At 40.4% G+C, this 16,443-nt stretch overlaps 1 pseudogene; it reads right to left on the bottom strand.

Annotated features, from left to right (window-relative positions):
• Window positions 1-12,990: 12,990 nt before the first annotated feature.
• On the bottom strand, window positions 12,991-15,364 carry LOC144324542 (eukaryotic translation initiation factor 4B pseudogene; annotated as a pseudogene).
• Window positions 15,365-16,443: the final 1,079 nt, after the last annotated feature.

The raw sequence follows: 16,443 nt of genomic DNA, 5'->3' as shown, positions 1-16,443 counted from the left end.
GCTTTGAGTCTTGTAACAGTACCATCAATGGAACTTTACTCTGAGATCACTTGCTAGGAGAGTTTGTATGTGCGAATTATATCTGTCTGGTACCATATTGATTGACAATACTCTGCTACAAAGGAGCTACTTACAAATTCATTGTTGTGAGATTGGCTAGAAAAATGGACCCAGGTTCTCAGCAATACACTCTCCCTCTGGGTTAAGCAGAGTTGCGTCAGTTTCTTGTGACTTCTCAGAGACTTTAAAACAAATGTGCTTTATGAGCCTCTAGGAGATTCCAGGCCTAGAGCGAGCTGGGTTTCCTAAATTTACTTGTTCTCAGCTTCAAGGAGAATCATTTGCAAATAGTGTTTCATAGAACACATGAGATAATTGTAAAGTGATCTCCTTTTATTTTTTAAAAATATTTTATTTATTTATTCATGAGAGAGGCAGAGACATAGACAGAGGAAGAAACAGGCTCCCTGCTGTGCTAAAAGCACCTTTTAAAGATGCTTTTCCTATTACCCCACAGCTTTCTGCACTTTTGCTTAACAGAACAAATCCCTTATTCTGATGTGAAAGGCTCTTTGCGATCTAGTACCCTCCATGTTTCCCACACTTTCTGTGTGGCGATGGCCTTCTGTAGCCAAACTCCCCATTTCTGGAACCCATCAAGACCCAGCCCATCTTTCATTCACTAAAGAAGGCTTTGTTGGGTTGCTGTGACAATAAAGACCTATGTCCACAGGTCCTGTCCTAGTGTGTGTGCACAAAGAGCATTCTGGATTTAAATAAGAAATACAGAGAACCACTAGGTTCTTTGAGGCCCTTACACCCCCGAGAAATGTAATCTGAACTAAGAACTAGTTGTAAGAGCTGGGGTTTATATTGAAAGGATTTTTCTGAAAGTTTCCCTCTTTATGGTTTAGGTTATTTATATGCTTTGGTTATGCAGAGGACCAATTATAGTTTCCTCATTTAACCACACAGCAAAGCAAAGCAAAATAAAACAACAACAACAAAAAAAGAGTCTCTGGTCTCTCCATAAGCTGAGAAATACATCCAAATGCCTGTCCAGAATGGTACTATGTGTTACTACGGTTCTACAGTTCAAAAGTCTCCTGCTGGAGAGAACACTCTCTGCCATCCTCTAAGAACCCTTAGTTGGGAGTAGTTTCTGCTCCTCCCTGCTGAGCTGAGCTGCTCCTCCCTGCTGAGCTGAGCTGAGCTGCTGTTACACATTCAAGTTCCTGGTATGTTTGGCCTTTAAACTAAAAAAACAAAACAAAACAAAATTCTGAGGCTTATAGGAGGCCAGAGCTATGTATAAAAAATGCCCTTTTTCCTTCCTTATTTTTCAGAACTAAAGTCGAAGTTTTGCTATTAACCATCACTTTTCCTTGGGACACCTGGAGTGGTTCAGTTGGTTAAGCAGTTGAGTGTCTGCCATCCGCTCAGATCATGATCTCAGGTCCTAGGATCAAGTCCTACATCAGGCTCTCTGCTTAGCAGGGAGTCTGCTTCTCCCTCTTACTCTCTGTGCTCTACCCGCCCCACCCCCACCCCTCAAATAAATAAATAAAACCTTTTAAAAAATACAACCAACATTTTTCTGCCCTAATTTAACAAAGAATGAGATGGTCATCAAGGAGGTGGCCAAAGCCACACTCCTCCATCTCGCAGTCTGGCTTTTCCAAGTCCTGCCAGTTCTCCCAGAATAGACTGGTAAATAAAGGCATGGTTCCTCCACGTGCCCCCACCCCCCACACTTGTAGCCAAGTGACAACCACATCTACCTTCAGGAAAGCAGATACAGATCAGAATAACTATTGGCCTCTCTGAGTGAAGCTGGGGATGGTCAGGTGACTGCCACTCTCTTGAAAACACAATCACCAAGCCAACAGGAAGTTTATTGTAAGCACACACTACCTGCTTCTGGAATTCAGGCCCTGCAAGGAAGCTACTTTCAAAGCAAAAGGAGGAAGCTGCAGAGCATTGGCAAAGGGCAAGTAAGGAAACACCTTTTTACCTTCAAGTGTGGCCGCAGGAGTGGGAGCCAGTGTTCCTATGACCTCTGGCCATCCACATCAGAATGCATGCAGTTGTTAGAGGAAGGGTTAGAGAAAGGTGGGATGGCACTGGCCCTTCCCTCAGCAACTCCTTCCCTTGAGGTTCTCCAAACTCAGCACTCAGAGGGCAGAAGTCCCTATGGTCTCAGCTAGAGAACAAGTCCAAGTGAACACTGCTCCCTCAAGTCATTCGATTATTCACTTCTTGTCACTTAACCAATATTTACCCAGAGCCTTGACTGGGCACCTGACTGGGCACAGGTGCTGAGGATGGCCACTAGCCAGAGGGCCTGCACCCAGGGTTGGGGACAGCATCATCCATGGAGATACAGGAGACCAGACAGGACGTTGCCAAGGAAGAGTCAACACGCTAGGGTTAGCCACGCAAAGAGGTGAAGATGGAGAGCCAAGTGACCTTGGGGTTGGAAGGGACTGTCAAGATTATCCCTTGACTTCTTCATATTCTGAGTACCAATGCTGTTTCTATCATACCCAGGAAAATGCACTGACTGACTCATGATGGAAAGTGTGAACACTGAATTATTTTTCTAGTTCTGGATCAGCACTGACTCAACTCCTTTTCACCAGCCCTATCTATGGCCGACTGCATTAATTTTAAAGAAAATTAATGAGAATTAGCCTATAATCATAAAATGGAGGCAGAGAGGGTGTTTATTTTTCCTGCTGTGCACATGCAAAGATAAGCAAGAATTTAATAATGTCCCTGATACCATTAGTGCCTTGGCTGGATCAAAAGAAATGTACAAGTGATAGAAAGAGAAGGGGTAGGGAGGAAGAGGAGAAAGAAATAGAGCTTATGAAGAGAGAAGTCAGGAGCTTGCCAGAGTGATTCAGTGTGATTGTGGGTAAAGCAAGATTAGAATTTACTAATGCTGTCTCCTGGGCCTCTCATAATCACTGTGCCAAAGGTTATAAATCTTTCTGAAAACAGCTGAGTAAAGATAATAGCCACTTGTTTCCCAAATCTAAGCAACCAAGCGTCAGAATGTGGAAGCCAGGAATTATGCAACATGCCCGAAGAGGTTATCAAAATTATAACCGAAAGACATTATATTTTCTATTTTTACACTTTGGCCCTTGAGAGAATAAAAAGCCTTAGAACTGGAGGCTCCCAGAACAGCCATCTTAAAATTGGCATTTAGCCAGAAATTTCTTTTATTGTATATTTAAAGATATCCTAGGAAGGAAATTTCACAGCTTCCTGGATCAATCACCTCATTGTTCAATCACCTCCTTAACTTTCCCTAAATCTGCTCTCCTGAGTTTATTTATATGCTCTGATTTTGTGATCAGGAGTGCTACATTATTTTCACAATTCAGCATCAAGGTGTAACAGCCCTCAATTGGCAACACAAGCCTCTCAAGCAGTGGAATTTGCAGGATTTGGTGGTACAGGTGAATCGGGGAAGGGACTTGACACAATCCTGGCTAACTGAGCCAGTGGATGGAACTGTCTTTGTCAACAGCACATAGCAGAACTCTTGCCTTGAGCTGTAGTGAGTCCTCCTGTTCAGGAATCTTTCATGTTGTTTCTTCTCTTTTATTAGTTTCCACTGTATTTTTAAAAATATTCTATTTATTATTTGAGAGAGAGAGACAGAGAGAGAGAGTGTGTGTGTGTATGAGCTGGGGCAGGGGCAGAGTGAGACAGAGAAGCAGACTCTCCCTGAGCAGGGAGCCCAATGTGGGGCTCAATCCCAGGACCCTGAGATCATGACCTGATCTGAAGGCAGACACTTAACCTACTGAGCCACTCAGGTGCTGCTGCACTATATTTTTAATGTCCAGAGTGCTTTAAAATCTCTGTTGAACAGGAAAGGGCAAGACAGTCACAGGCCATCTTTTTCTTTAGTGCAGCCTTTGCTTCTCAGGCTACACCAATAAAGAGAAAATTAATGGCCCTGGTTACATATAGCCCAAGAAATTGACCTGCTAAAGCCCACCCAGTCTTCCTGGAACTCCAGCTCCACTGTTGGCCATGCTAAGGCCCAGAGTTCTTCCTCTCTTCTGTATTACAAATTTGTTGTTTTGTTTGCCAAGGATCCATCCTCTCATCAGCTGATAGAAAATTTTAATTTCCCCTATGATCTCACCCCTCTCCCATCCACTGAAGCTGTCTTGGAGGCCTGTTGACCAGGGAGGCCCTGCCCTTCTCTAGCTGAGAATGGACTCATAATCCAAGCTAGGTCAAAGATCCCTTTCTCAACTTTGACAGTGTAACTCCAGGAAAATCAATGATAGAGGTGGTTCTGTCCTGATGACTTATCTCTAAAAGACTATCCACAGGGGCCTGCTTTCTAGATTTCCCCAAAGCTGCTGGTAGCTCCTGTACTTTCAGAGACTTAATTGCTCAACTTTTCCTTTAATTCTGTGAACCTTCCAACAACAGTACAGCTTTTAAGAATTTCTCCTAAAATGATTAGAGTGGTTCCCGCAGCTTACCACAGAAGAAACCTGACTGATATATTCTCCCAACACCTTGGGATCAGTGACCCTAAGATAGCACAAGCCATGAAATCTAGAGACACTGGAAAGACAGATCTATCATTCTCTGGCCATACATTACACCTCCTCTAGTTTCTCAAAGACCTGGAGACCCTACCAGGGTAATGCTGCAGACTCACATTTGCTCCACTCCAGACTCTGATACTTCTGGACACTTCTAACCCCTGGGTCTCCTGTGGGAACAATCACTGTCTACTGCACTGATTGTCCTTGTTCACATTGCCTCAAGTAGGATGTACTCTAAGAATCACTGTATTTTTCACCTCTAGAATGACTGACCCTACAGCTCTTTCAGGTTAATGGTTATGTCTTTGGGGAATTTGGGACAAGCCTCTAAGAGCTCACATGAGAAGCAATTCTAAGAGTGCTTGCATGTGATATGAGGGTCAGGTCCTAAAGAGAGTGGCAAGGCAAATCACCCTATATAGTAGGATATTCTGCATCAGTAGAAAAACAAAAACAAAAACAAATGAAACCAAGGAAGCTGTCTTTGAGCTGAAATTTTAAAAACCCCAATATATGGGGTGGTTTTTTTTGCTTTTTATTACATAAAATTTCAAACATATACAAAGGTAGACAAAATAGCACAATGAAGCCCCAGACTCACATGCCCCAGCTTCAACAGCCTTTAACTCATGGTCAATCTTTTCCAACTATACCTTTACTCAATTCCAGCCTTTCCTGCCACATTACTTTGAAGCAAATTTCAGACTTTATAGTATTCCACCCACAAATATTTCAATGTATGTGCGTATCTCTTAAACAGAACTATAATACTATTATTATTGCATCTAAAAACTAATTCCTCAGTATCATTACATTGAATTCAGATTTCCCTGATTTCTCAACCCCTTCCCAATTTTTTTGTTTGTATGTTTTAACAATATCCAAATAAGGTATGATGTCTAGGGTCCCCAAGACCACTCTTGGGTTCAGTGATTCATTAGGAGGACTCACAGGACTCAGCATATGGTCATACTCATAGCTATGATTTATTACAAAGAAAAGACACAAAGCAAAATCAACAAAGGGAAAAGGCATATGAAGTCCAGAGGAAATCAGAAGGAAGCTTTCAAAAGTCCTTTCTCCAAGGAGTCACCCACAATGCACTTCATTCCTCTAACATCAAATTATAACAACACATGTGAAGTGTTGTCTGCCAGGGAAACTCATTAGAGACTCCGTGTCCATGGTTTTTACTCAGGGCTAATCATATAGGAACCCAGTGCCTAGCATATACCAAAATTTTGGACTCCCAATAGGAAAACAGGTATTTAGCACAAATTACATTGTTTTTATAGTTTACACACAGTGAGCCATTCTTATTAATTAGGGAATGGTGCGAACCCTCCCTAGCAAGTTCCCAGATGCCAGTCAAGGGCCATCCTTGTAAGTAGGCCTTTGTAAGGGTAGCAGTCTTAGGCCTGCTAAGTTCACTTCTGTCTCCACAGTTACATACATTGCAACTGGTCAATATCTCTTAAATCTCTTTCAATCTACAGGATTCCCTCCATCTCTTTTTACCTCTTGTAATTTATTTGTTGTTTCTCATAGTTCAGATTATGCTTATTGCATCCTTGTGGAGTTATTGAAATATTCCTCTGCCCTTTGCCTTTCCCATGAACTTGTAGTTCTATCTGTAGATTTGATCCCACTTAGTCTGATTTTTAACATTTCTTTGGTAGCTGGGTGACTCAATAAGTAGTAGTGTGTACTTCTATGAGGTGGTATATTACGTCTGGCTGGCTGTCTATTGTCATGCCACTGCCTTGGCTCAAGGCTTTATGTCCATTAATTTATCACAGGTACAAAATGGCAGAATTTGAATTCTATCATTACTTCTTCATTAGTAGAATACTTCTATAAAGAGAAGCCTCTCTCATCATGTTTGTACTGAAATGGCATAGTTTGTAATGAAATGCTTGATTCGTTCTCTCACTTTTTGCAGTTTTATTTTATTTTATTTTTATTTTTATTTTTTTGCTTTTTGCAGTTTTAAACTAAGGTTCTCTAAAATCCTCCAACGAACATATTTTTGAGATATCTTTTGCAATTATGGATTTAAATACATTTGATGATTTTCAATCCTGTTAATGCTCTTACTGTCCCAAGTTTTCCCAGAGGTGGTAGCCTCTGCAGCCTCTACTAGTCTTTGAGAGCTATCTTATTTTCTTATAGAACAAGTTATTCTAAGATCATCTTGCACATATCTTGCCCAAATCTGGAATGAGTTGTTTTTCCAAGAATGCCTAGTTCCTTTAAGTGAAAATTGATATTTAAAGATGTGGGTGCTAGGGTACCAAAATATTCTTAAATTTAAAATAAAGATGTAAGGGTGGCTGGGAATTCAGTCTGTTAAGCATCTGACTCTTGGTTTCTTCTCAGGCCATGACCTCAGGGTGCTGGGATCAAGCTCTACATCCCAGCTCCATGCTTGGTGGGGAGTCTGCTTGAGGATTCTCTTTCTCTTTGTCCCTCTGCCCCTCCCCTGATTTGTGCATGTGTGCACTTTCTCTCTCTCTCTCAAAAATGAATAAATACATCTTTTTTAAAAAGATGCAAAATAGAGAGAGCATGGTATGTTTTAAAAGTGGGAAAATAATAACTATTTTTATTAGCTGAATTTGCATAACGAAGCTCTGGAATAATTTATAAGGAACTAATAAAAGTGGTATCTTTGAGGGGTTGAAGGAGGGGGTGATGGGAAGATTTTTTTTTAAATCCCATTTGAAACTTTTAAATACCACAAAGAGAATACAGATGTATACACTGTTCATAAGTCAGACACAGTCAACACTGAAACAGGTTACTTTCTCCTCTGACAAACATCAGATGAAATTATAGGCCTGAGTTGGGGGGATCATTTTGAGTGACAAATACATGTCTTTAAATACTAACATCACACTCAACACAACAGGAAGTCTCAACTAAGAATAGTGATCAGGGATCAAGACCGACCGCAAAGATTCTCAACCCTCGCTACACAGTGAAATCACTTGAGTAAGAAGTAAAACAATCTCGGTTTGCAGATGATATGATCTTATATGTAGCAAAGCCTTAAGATTAGTGCACACTCGCGTGCACACACACACACACACACCTGTTAGACCTAAATGAATCAAAGTAGCAAGATATGAAGTCAACACAGTTGCATTTCTATACACACAGTAAATAATCTGAAAAGAAAATTATTTAAAAATTCTACTTAAATAGCATGAAAAGAATACAATATTTAGGAGTTAACTAAGAAAGTTAAATACTTGTGTGGTAAAAACTATAGAGGCACCTCGGTGGTTCAGTTGGTTAAGTGTCTGCCTTTGGCTCAGGTTATGATCTCTGGGTCCTGGGATCCAGCCCCACATCTGGCTTCCTGCCCAGCAGGGAGTCTGCTTCTCCCTCTATCTCTTTCTCTCTCTCCTTCTGCCCCTCCCCACTACTCATTCTCTCTCTCTCTCTCTCAAATAAATTAATTAATTAAATCTTTTTAAAAGCTACAAAACATTATTGAAAGAAAGTAAAGAAGACACAGATAGAAACACATCCATATTCATGGATTGGAAGACTTAAAATGTTAAAATGTCAATACTACCCAAAGTGATCCACATATTCAATGTAATTTCTATCAAAATTCCAGTGACATGGGGGATCCCTGGGTGACTCGGCAGTTTGGCGTCTGCCTTCCACCCAGGGTGTGATCCTGGAGACCCAGGATCGAGTCCCGCATCGGGCTCCCTGCATGGAACCTGCTTCTCCCTTTGCCTATGTCTCTGCCATTCTCTCTCTCTCTCTCTCTCCCTCTCTCTCATGAATAAGTGAATAAAATCTTTAAAAAAAATTCCAGTGACAGTTTGTGCAAAAATAGAAAAACACATCCTAAAATTCATATGGAATCTCAAGCAACCATGAAAAGTCAAAACAATCTTGAAAAAGAAGTACAAAGCTGGATTACTCATACTTCTTGATTTCAAAACTTACTACAAAGCTACAGTGATCAAAAACAATATGGTACTCAAATAATGATAGACATATAGACCAACAGAATAGAATAGGCAGCCCAGAAATAAACTCTTTCATATGTTGTTAAATGGTTTCTGATGCATCAAAAAATACCATCAAGAGAATAAAAAGACACCCCACAGAATGGGAGAAAATATGTGCAAATCCCATAACTGACAAAGAGTTATTATCCAGAGTATATAGAGACCTTTAAAATTCAACAGCCAAGGGAACCCTGGGTGGCGCAGCAGTTTAGCGCCTGCCTTTGGCCCAGGGTGCGATCCTGGAGATCCGGGATCGAATCCCACGTCGGGCTCCTGGTGCATGGAGCCTGCTTCTCCCTCTGCCTGTGTCTCTGCCTCTCTCTCTCTCTCTCTCTGTGACTATCATAAATAAATAAAAAAAAATTAAAAAAAAATTCAACAGCCAAAACCAAACAACCTGACTAAAAAATAAGCAAAGGATTTGAATAGATATTTTTCCTAAAACGATAGACAAATGCCCAGTAAGCACATCAAAATATGGTTGACATCACTATCATTAGAGAAATGCAAACCAAAACTACAATAGGATATCACTTCATACCCATTAATATAGCTACTACCAAAAACCCAGAAAATAATGAGTGTTGACAAGGATGAGGAGAAATTAGAACCCTTATGTACTATCAATGAAAATGTAAATTGGTGTAGCCATAAGGAAAACAGTATGGACTTTCCTCCAGAAATTAAAATAGAATTACCATATGATCCAGCAATTCCACTTCTGGCTACATATGCAAAAGAACTGGAAGCAGGGTCTCAAAGAGATTTTAGTACACCCAGGTTCATAGAAGCATTATTCACTATAGCTAAAATTGAAAGCAACCCAAGTGTCCAATGACAGATGACTGGATAAGCAAAATATGTTATATACATATAATGGAGCATTATTCAGCCTTAAGAAGGAAAAGGATTCTGGCACATGCTAACCACATGGATGAACCTTGAGGATATTATGCTAGTTGAAATAAGCCAGGGATTTCCTGCTTGGCTTAGCGGTTGAGAGTCTGCCTTTGGCTCAGGGCATGATCCTGGAGTCCTGGGATCGAGTCCCGCATTAGGCTTCCTGCATGGAGCCCGCTTCTCCCTCTGCCTATGTCTCTGCCTCTCTCTCTGGGTCTCTCATGAATAAATAAACAAAATCTTAAAAAAAAAAAAAAGCCAGTAATAAAAGACAAGTTATTCTACTTATATGAGGTACTTAGAAGATTCAAAATCGTAGAGACAGGAAGTAGAATGATGGTTTCCTGGGGCTGGGGTAAAGGGTGAGAGTTGTCGTTACACGGGTATAGATTTTTAGTTTTACAGATGAAAAGAATTTTAGAGATGGATGGTGGTGATGATTGCACAACATTATGAATATATTGAATGCCACTGAACTATAGCCTTAAAAGTGGTTAAGATCGTAAATTTTATGTTATGTGTATTTTACCTCAATTTTTTTAATTGGAAAAAAAATCACTTGGGAGCTCTTAACCTGAAGCCCAGGCTGCACCTCTGACCAATTAATTATACCAGATTTTCTGAGGGTAGGATCCAGGCATCTGTATTTTTTCTAAGCTCCTCTAATAATTCAAGTTAATGTTGAATCCCTGCACACTAAAGGTAGTCGATGTCACTTCTCCCTTCTCAAGTTCTTTAGGAACAACACTGTGTGAAATGTGTAAAATCACCTGTACATTAAAAAAAAAAAAAAAACATAAAAATCCTTATTATTGAGGCATGTGGGTAGCTCATAAGTGTCTGACTCTTCATTAGCTCAGGTTATCTGATATCAGGGTTCTGGGATGGAGCCCTACAATTGTGCTCTGCGCTCAGGGGGAGTCGGCTTCAGGATTTCTTTCCCTCTCCCTCTGTGCCTCACCCCCCCTCAGCTCTCTCTTTTTCTCTCTCAAATAAATAAATAAATCTTTTTAAAAAATAAAAACCTGTATTATTTAATTGATTATTTCTCTTGTATCTTTTTTCTACCCCTCCCCCTTTTGTACTTTCCCTCTTCCCGCCTCCCTTTCTGCCAAGTATACCTAATTGAATTTGTGTAAGTTCAATGTTTGTATGATGCTATCTGTCCTCCATCAAGTTATCTTCCAAAGCAGAAATTCATGCCTTCCTTGCCTTTCCAGCCCCCAATTTATATCTTGTCTCAAGATCTAGTTCCAGTCCCTTACTCACCATCCCCTTCCCTTTCTTTACCTTTCATTCCATAAGTATGAATATATGAATGAATATAATTCTCACCTAAATCACATGTCTGGGGAGCTGCCTTAACTTCTAGCATTCCTGAGATAGGTGTGCCCATCAAGTCCATCTGGAATCCTTATTTTCTCATATTCATCACTCATGGTTGGGTACTCAGGGCTTAGTAAGACACGTCAGCCTATTGAAGAGAAGAAGTCTTTTTTGGGCTGTTTGAGATTAAGTGTGGAGTTAGTTGTTGACTGAGTAGGGTGTGAAAAGCAGGATACTTAGGGAAGGTAGAAATATGAAAGCTTCTGTGCACCAGTCTCCATGCAAGACCCTAGAGACTCAGTTATGAAAGGCACAGCACTTACCCTTAGGAAATCACAGTCTAAAGGGGACCTAGGTAATTAACCAGGTGATTAAAAATACCTTTTAATATTTATACAGTACTTATAGTAAGTTCTGTGCTAGAGGTGAGTATCAGTTTTATGGACACTAAGGGAACAAAACCTATCATGGGGAGGTGAGGGAGGAGTCAGGGAAGGCTTCTTGTAGGAGGTCTTAAGTTTTAACTTATTTTTAACTTAAAAAAATACACAGGTAGGGGTGCCTGGGTGGCTCAGTTGGCTAAGTGTCTGACTCTTGATTTTGGCTCAGGTCATAATCTCAGGGTTGTGAGATCAAGCTCCATGTTGGGTTCTGTGCCAAGCATGGATCCTGCTTGAGATTCTCTTTCCCTTTCCCTCTGCTCACTGCCCAGCTTCTCTCTCTCTAAAAACAAAACAAAACAAAACAAAAACAAAAACAAAACCACCCATGTAATATAGATTCATTGTAGTAAATCAGAGTGAATTAAGAAAGAACACTGAAGATGAACATAAACACCTTTGATAGATAGATAGATAGATAGATAGATGATAGATAGATAGATAGATAGATAGATAGATAGATAGATAGATTTTGTTTATTTATTCATGAGAAACACACACACACACACACACACACACACACACAGAGGCAGAGACACAGGCAGAGGGAGAAGCAGGCTCCATTCAGGGAGCCCAACATGGGACTTGATCCCGGGTCTCTAGGATCACGCCCTGGGCTGAAGGCGGTGCTAAACCACTGAGCCACCCAGGCTGCCCATAAACACCTTTTTGAAAATGTTCTAACTTGTGTCAAGTTGGGGGGACTTATGAGACCAAATGTATGATCACCCATTGTACATGGTGCTATCCATGCCTGGTGACAAGGACCTGAAAATGTACCTGAAACAGTACCAAGTGCTATTCTGAAATCAATGCTCAGCAAGAGGTAAGTCCCTGGAGACGCAAGGGGTGGGAAGACCTGGATCTTAGTCTTTAGAGAAGCTTCCCTCCATTCTCTAATTGCTGGCAATAAAAGTTACCCGTCTAATGTTTTCATTAAAATATTGAGAGATCCTTCTGCTTGGGTTATGCCTTGCACTCTATTTCATTTTTTATTGCATGTATCCCATAAGCACCAAACGTGTGTCCCCAACTATTGAGAGGCTCAGAATGCAAAAGGGGATATTAATCAGCTGTTCCTCCATAGGGATACCAATTTTGCTAGGAACATATTAAATGAACACTGCATGTTCCTGAGAACAAGATTACTTTCTGTCTTAGTATGAAATCTCAGTGCCTATGGGATTAGCCACAGCCTAGAAATTTAAAATATGTGTTGAAAATTGAATGAATGTATGAAACAAAGAGAAAACACTGAAGTCAGTTTATGAGCTACCCCAGAGAATCTCAAGCAGGATCCATGCTTGGCACAGAACCCAAGGGTAATATAAACCTTTTTTATTAATTAATAACTAAAAATAACTAATTAATAATTAGTAATAACTGCTTACTAATAATAACTAATAATGAATTTCAGTGGTAGTTATTGATATACTATTATGGTTCCTGATCCAAAGACACAAACAAAAGACTTCTTAATATTTAAAAGCTTCCTGGTGGCACATATCTGTCAATATATTAGAAACTATTGAATTGTACACTTTAAACAGGTGAATGGTATATGAATTGTATCTTAATAAAGCTGATAAAAAAGGGAAAGGTCTCCCTCCTATCCTCTCACCCTTGTGCCTTGGCCACCCTGTTTGTTTTACCAGAGCAACTCTATTTTCCTCTTCCAGAGATAGAGAGGCAAAGATATAGAAATATGTATATTTATTTCTTTCTTTCACATCCCCCCTTTTAAGCAGGAAAAGGCTGTATTTTCTCCCTCTTTTAAATACAAAATCATTGAGAAAGATAGAGTCTGACTGCCAGGATGGTAGATGTACTGGCCATGTGGCCACAGAAGGAAGGCACAGGCGGGCACACCAGAGCTGTAACTGGGTTACTAGGCAGGGTGAGAGGAGTTGCGGGTGTGTTGGTAGAAGGGTGGGAGACGCAGCAAACCAGAGACTGCAAGGAAGACTTCACCTAGCTTGACACCCAGAATCCCTGGCCTTTTGCCACTATATTGCTAATTAATTAAATGGTGACAAACATATCCCAGTGTGCACAGGACTTTCTGCTTTAAAACAAGTTCCAGAAAATCCCCCATTTCCAGAACTATTAAATCATCCTAGTAGATTGATCCCCTTTCTTTTTTTCTCCCTAGGAGACGGTGAGTTTTATTTTATCTTTTCTGTATAGAGGCTTGCTTTGCTCTCGAATGTTCCAGGGTTGTGAGAGACTAGGAGAAAGCACAGGATGTAGAGATCTATTCCATGTAATCTTCTCCCTCATTCTCATCTCCACCATCAACAGAGAAAGCAGCATACTTGCTTGCAGAATGGAACTTGTAGGCCAGATTTTCTTAAAGTTTCTTTAGCTCAGGTACCGATTGGAGGACTTGAACTTTTTTGCCATCTTTCCTATGTGACTCCTTTCAGTAGTCTTTTTCCCTCATCTCCTGAACCCCAGCTAGAGTTCCCACTTTGACTTTTGGGGACATTCATCCCACATACTTTATTTTCATCTTTCTATGATGGTCCTTTCTCAGACGGTTGAACAGGAACTACCCCAGACCTTGTAAAGTGGAGTTGCTGCTCTGTGTCTGATCTCTGAGATCCAACAGGAGGGCTAGAACTTCAGTGCACTCAAACATTTGGCTTTGGTGGAGGGGCTGGTATTACCTTTAGAGGCTGTTCAGGTTTGGGAAGTTTAGAAGTTGGAGAGTGATAATCTTCCTCTTAATGGAGTGTTTCATTTTCTAGAGACTTCTCATGCTCTCTCCTTGGTGCACTTCTGCCAGATGGGGCTGAAGTCTCAGTCTGTGATGACTCACTTCCTGTCTTTAACCATTCCCTTTCTTGAGTTTCTTCACTTTGCCGGCTTGTCTCCTGAGGCTGACATTATAGTTTTGCGCATCCAGCTGACACTTCTCTGTTCCTTCTTTCTTCTGCCCCTTCTGTAGCTGCTCCCCTACTTCTTCTCTAGCACCTGGGTCAACAAGCTTTGTTCCTCCACAGACAGGCAGTTCAAATGGGCTGTGAGGTGCTAGCAGAGGAATCATTCTTCTTGTAAGTACTCCAAGGCTTCAGACTTGGTTGGTTGGGGGCATCTCTATCATCATGCCTATAATCATCCTGAGCGTAATCATCTCTGGAGTTCCATGACCAATCATCTCTTCTGTCATATCTGTCTTCATAGCAGTCCCTTCCCTCCTCTATAGACGTCATCCCTATGGTACCCACTACCAAATGCCACTGCCTATCCTGGAATCATAGCCTCTGTCATAGTCTCTGCTGCTTCAGTCATCATAGTGATCAGAGCCCCCATATCAATCCATATCCTGGTGTGGGCCATCATGGTACCACATCCTAATGCCCATTATGATATTGGCTGGAATCATAACAATCTTGCCTTTGTCTCCAAAGCTATCATTGCCTCTTCTAGGCAGATAGTCATCAAAGCTATCTGTCGCAAGATGGGCCCTCCAGTGTGTATCTGTTTTGTCAGAATTCTGATTTCTATCTCCACCAGAAGAATGATCATTCCTGCTTTTGTTCTGTGTTTGAGAAGCAAGATCCACTCAGATTCTCCTGTTGCCTAGAGACTCTTCATTTGAGGCTCAGGGCACTAAGCAAAGGACTTCAAACTCAGGTCCGCAAACTTAGTATAAACCAAATCTTTCAACCTTTCTGGGTTGCTGGGTTCACATGGTAAATGCACTGCACTGATATTTAATCCTTCAAAGAATTCCTCACAGAGTCTTCTGTCACAGCACAGGGTACATTCCCTAGAAAAGCAGTGTGGGTGGCAATTTGGGAAGATGGGTCTGCTTGATATTGGGTTTCTGAGCAGCCCACAGAGCAGTAGGCAGGATAGAATGGTCAATTGGAGGAGTCCTATACAAATAATCATCAGTACTGTGCCAAGTGGCTGAAACATCTTCCAGGTTATCTGTTTCATCAGCCCAGCTGACTGGTTTAGGGACACAGATGCTTCCTCTATCAATTCCCCCATCCTCAGCCAGAAAGTATGTTAGGGAGATAGTCTTCCCCTTCATATTCTTTTTTTTTTTTTTGGCTGGAGCTACCATGTTGGGAGAAGGAGAATGATTAACCCATTTATGATTAGGAAATGTCCCCCTATATTTCCAGTAATCTTTCTTACCTTAAAGTTGACTTCCTCACAGACTGGGAGAAAATATTTGTGAAAGACATATCTGATAAAGGACTGTTATCCAAAATATACAATGAACTCTTAAGCCTCAAAAATGAGAAAAAGAACAACTCAGTAAAAATAAAACAAAAACCCAGAAAAGACCTGAACAAATACTTCACTAAAGAAGATATATAGATAGCATGTAAGCATAGAAAAACATGCTCAAACTATGTGTCATTAAGGAAATGCAAATTAAACAAAGATACACTACACATCTATTACAACAGCTAACATCCAAATCACTGACAATACCAAATTCTGGCAAGAATGTGGAACAACAGAAACTGTAAATCATTGCTGGTGAGAATGCAAAACAGTATAGCCACTTTGGAAGACAGTTGACTTCTTACAAAACTAAATAAACTCTTACCTTTTACCCAATGAACTTCAAAACTTATGTCCACACAAAAACTTGCACATGCATGTTAATAGCAGCTTTATTCATGATTGCCAAAACCTGGGTGCAACCAAGATGTTTTTCAATAGGTGAATGGATAAATAAACTGAGGTCCATCCAGACAAGGAGTATTACTCAGTGCTAAAAAAGAAATAAACTATTTATCAAACCATGAAATGACATAGAGGAAGCAAATGCACTTAGGATATTAATCATAATTATTTTATAGCCTGTATCTGACATCATCAATATCTCAATTTCCTGTGGATCTGATCTATTTCTGTGTTTTTCTTTTTTTTTTTTTTATTTTATTTTTTTTTATTTTTTATTTTTTTATTTTTTTCAATTTATTTTTTATTGGTGTTCAATTTACTAACATACAGAATAACACCCAGTGCCCGTCACCCATTCACTCCCACCCCCCGCCCTCCTCCCCTTCCACCACCCCTAGTTCATTTCCCAGAGTTAGCAGTCTTTACGTTCTGTCTCCCTTTCTGACACTATTTCTGTGTTTTTCTTCTGATTTTCTGTCACTTGGTTCTATTTATTGATATAAC

The sequence above is a fragment of the Canis aureus genome, chromosome 12, assembly GCF_053574225.1.
Source record: "Canis aureus isolate CA01 chromosome 12, VMU_Caureus_v.1.0, whole genome shotgun sequence".
Lineage (NCBI taxonomy): Eukaryota > Metazoa > Chordata > Mammalia > Carnivora > Canidae > Canis > Canis aureus.
Note: the sequence above shows the minus strand (reverse complement) of the source record. Positions and strands in the feature narration are given on the sequence as shown.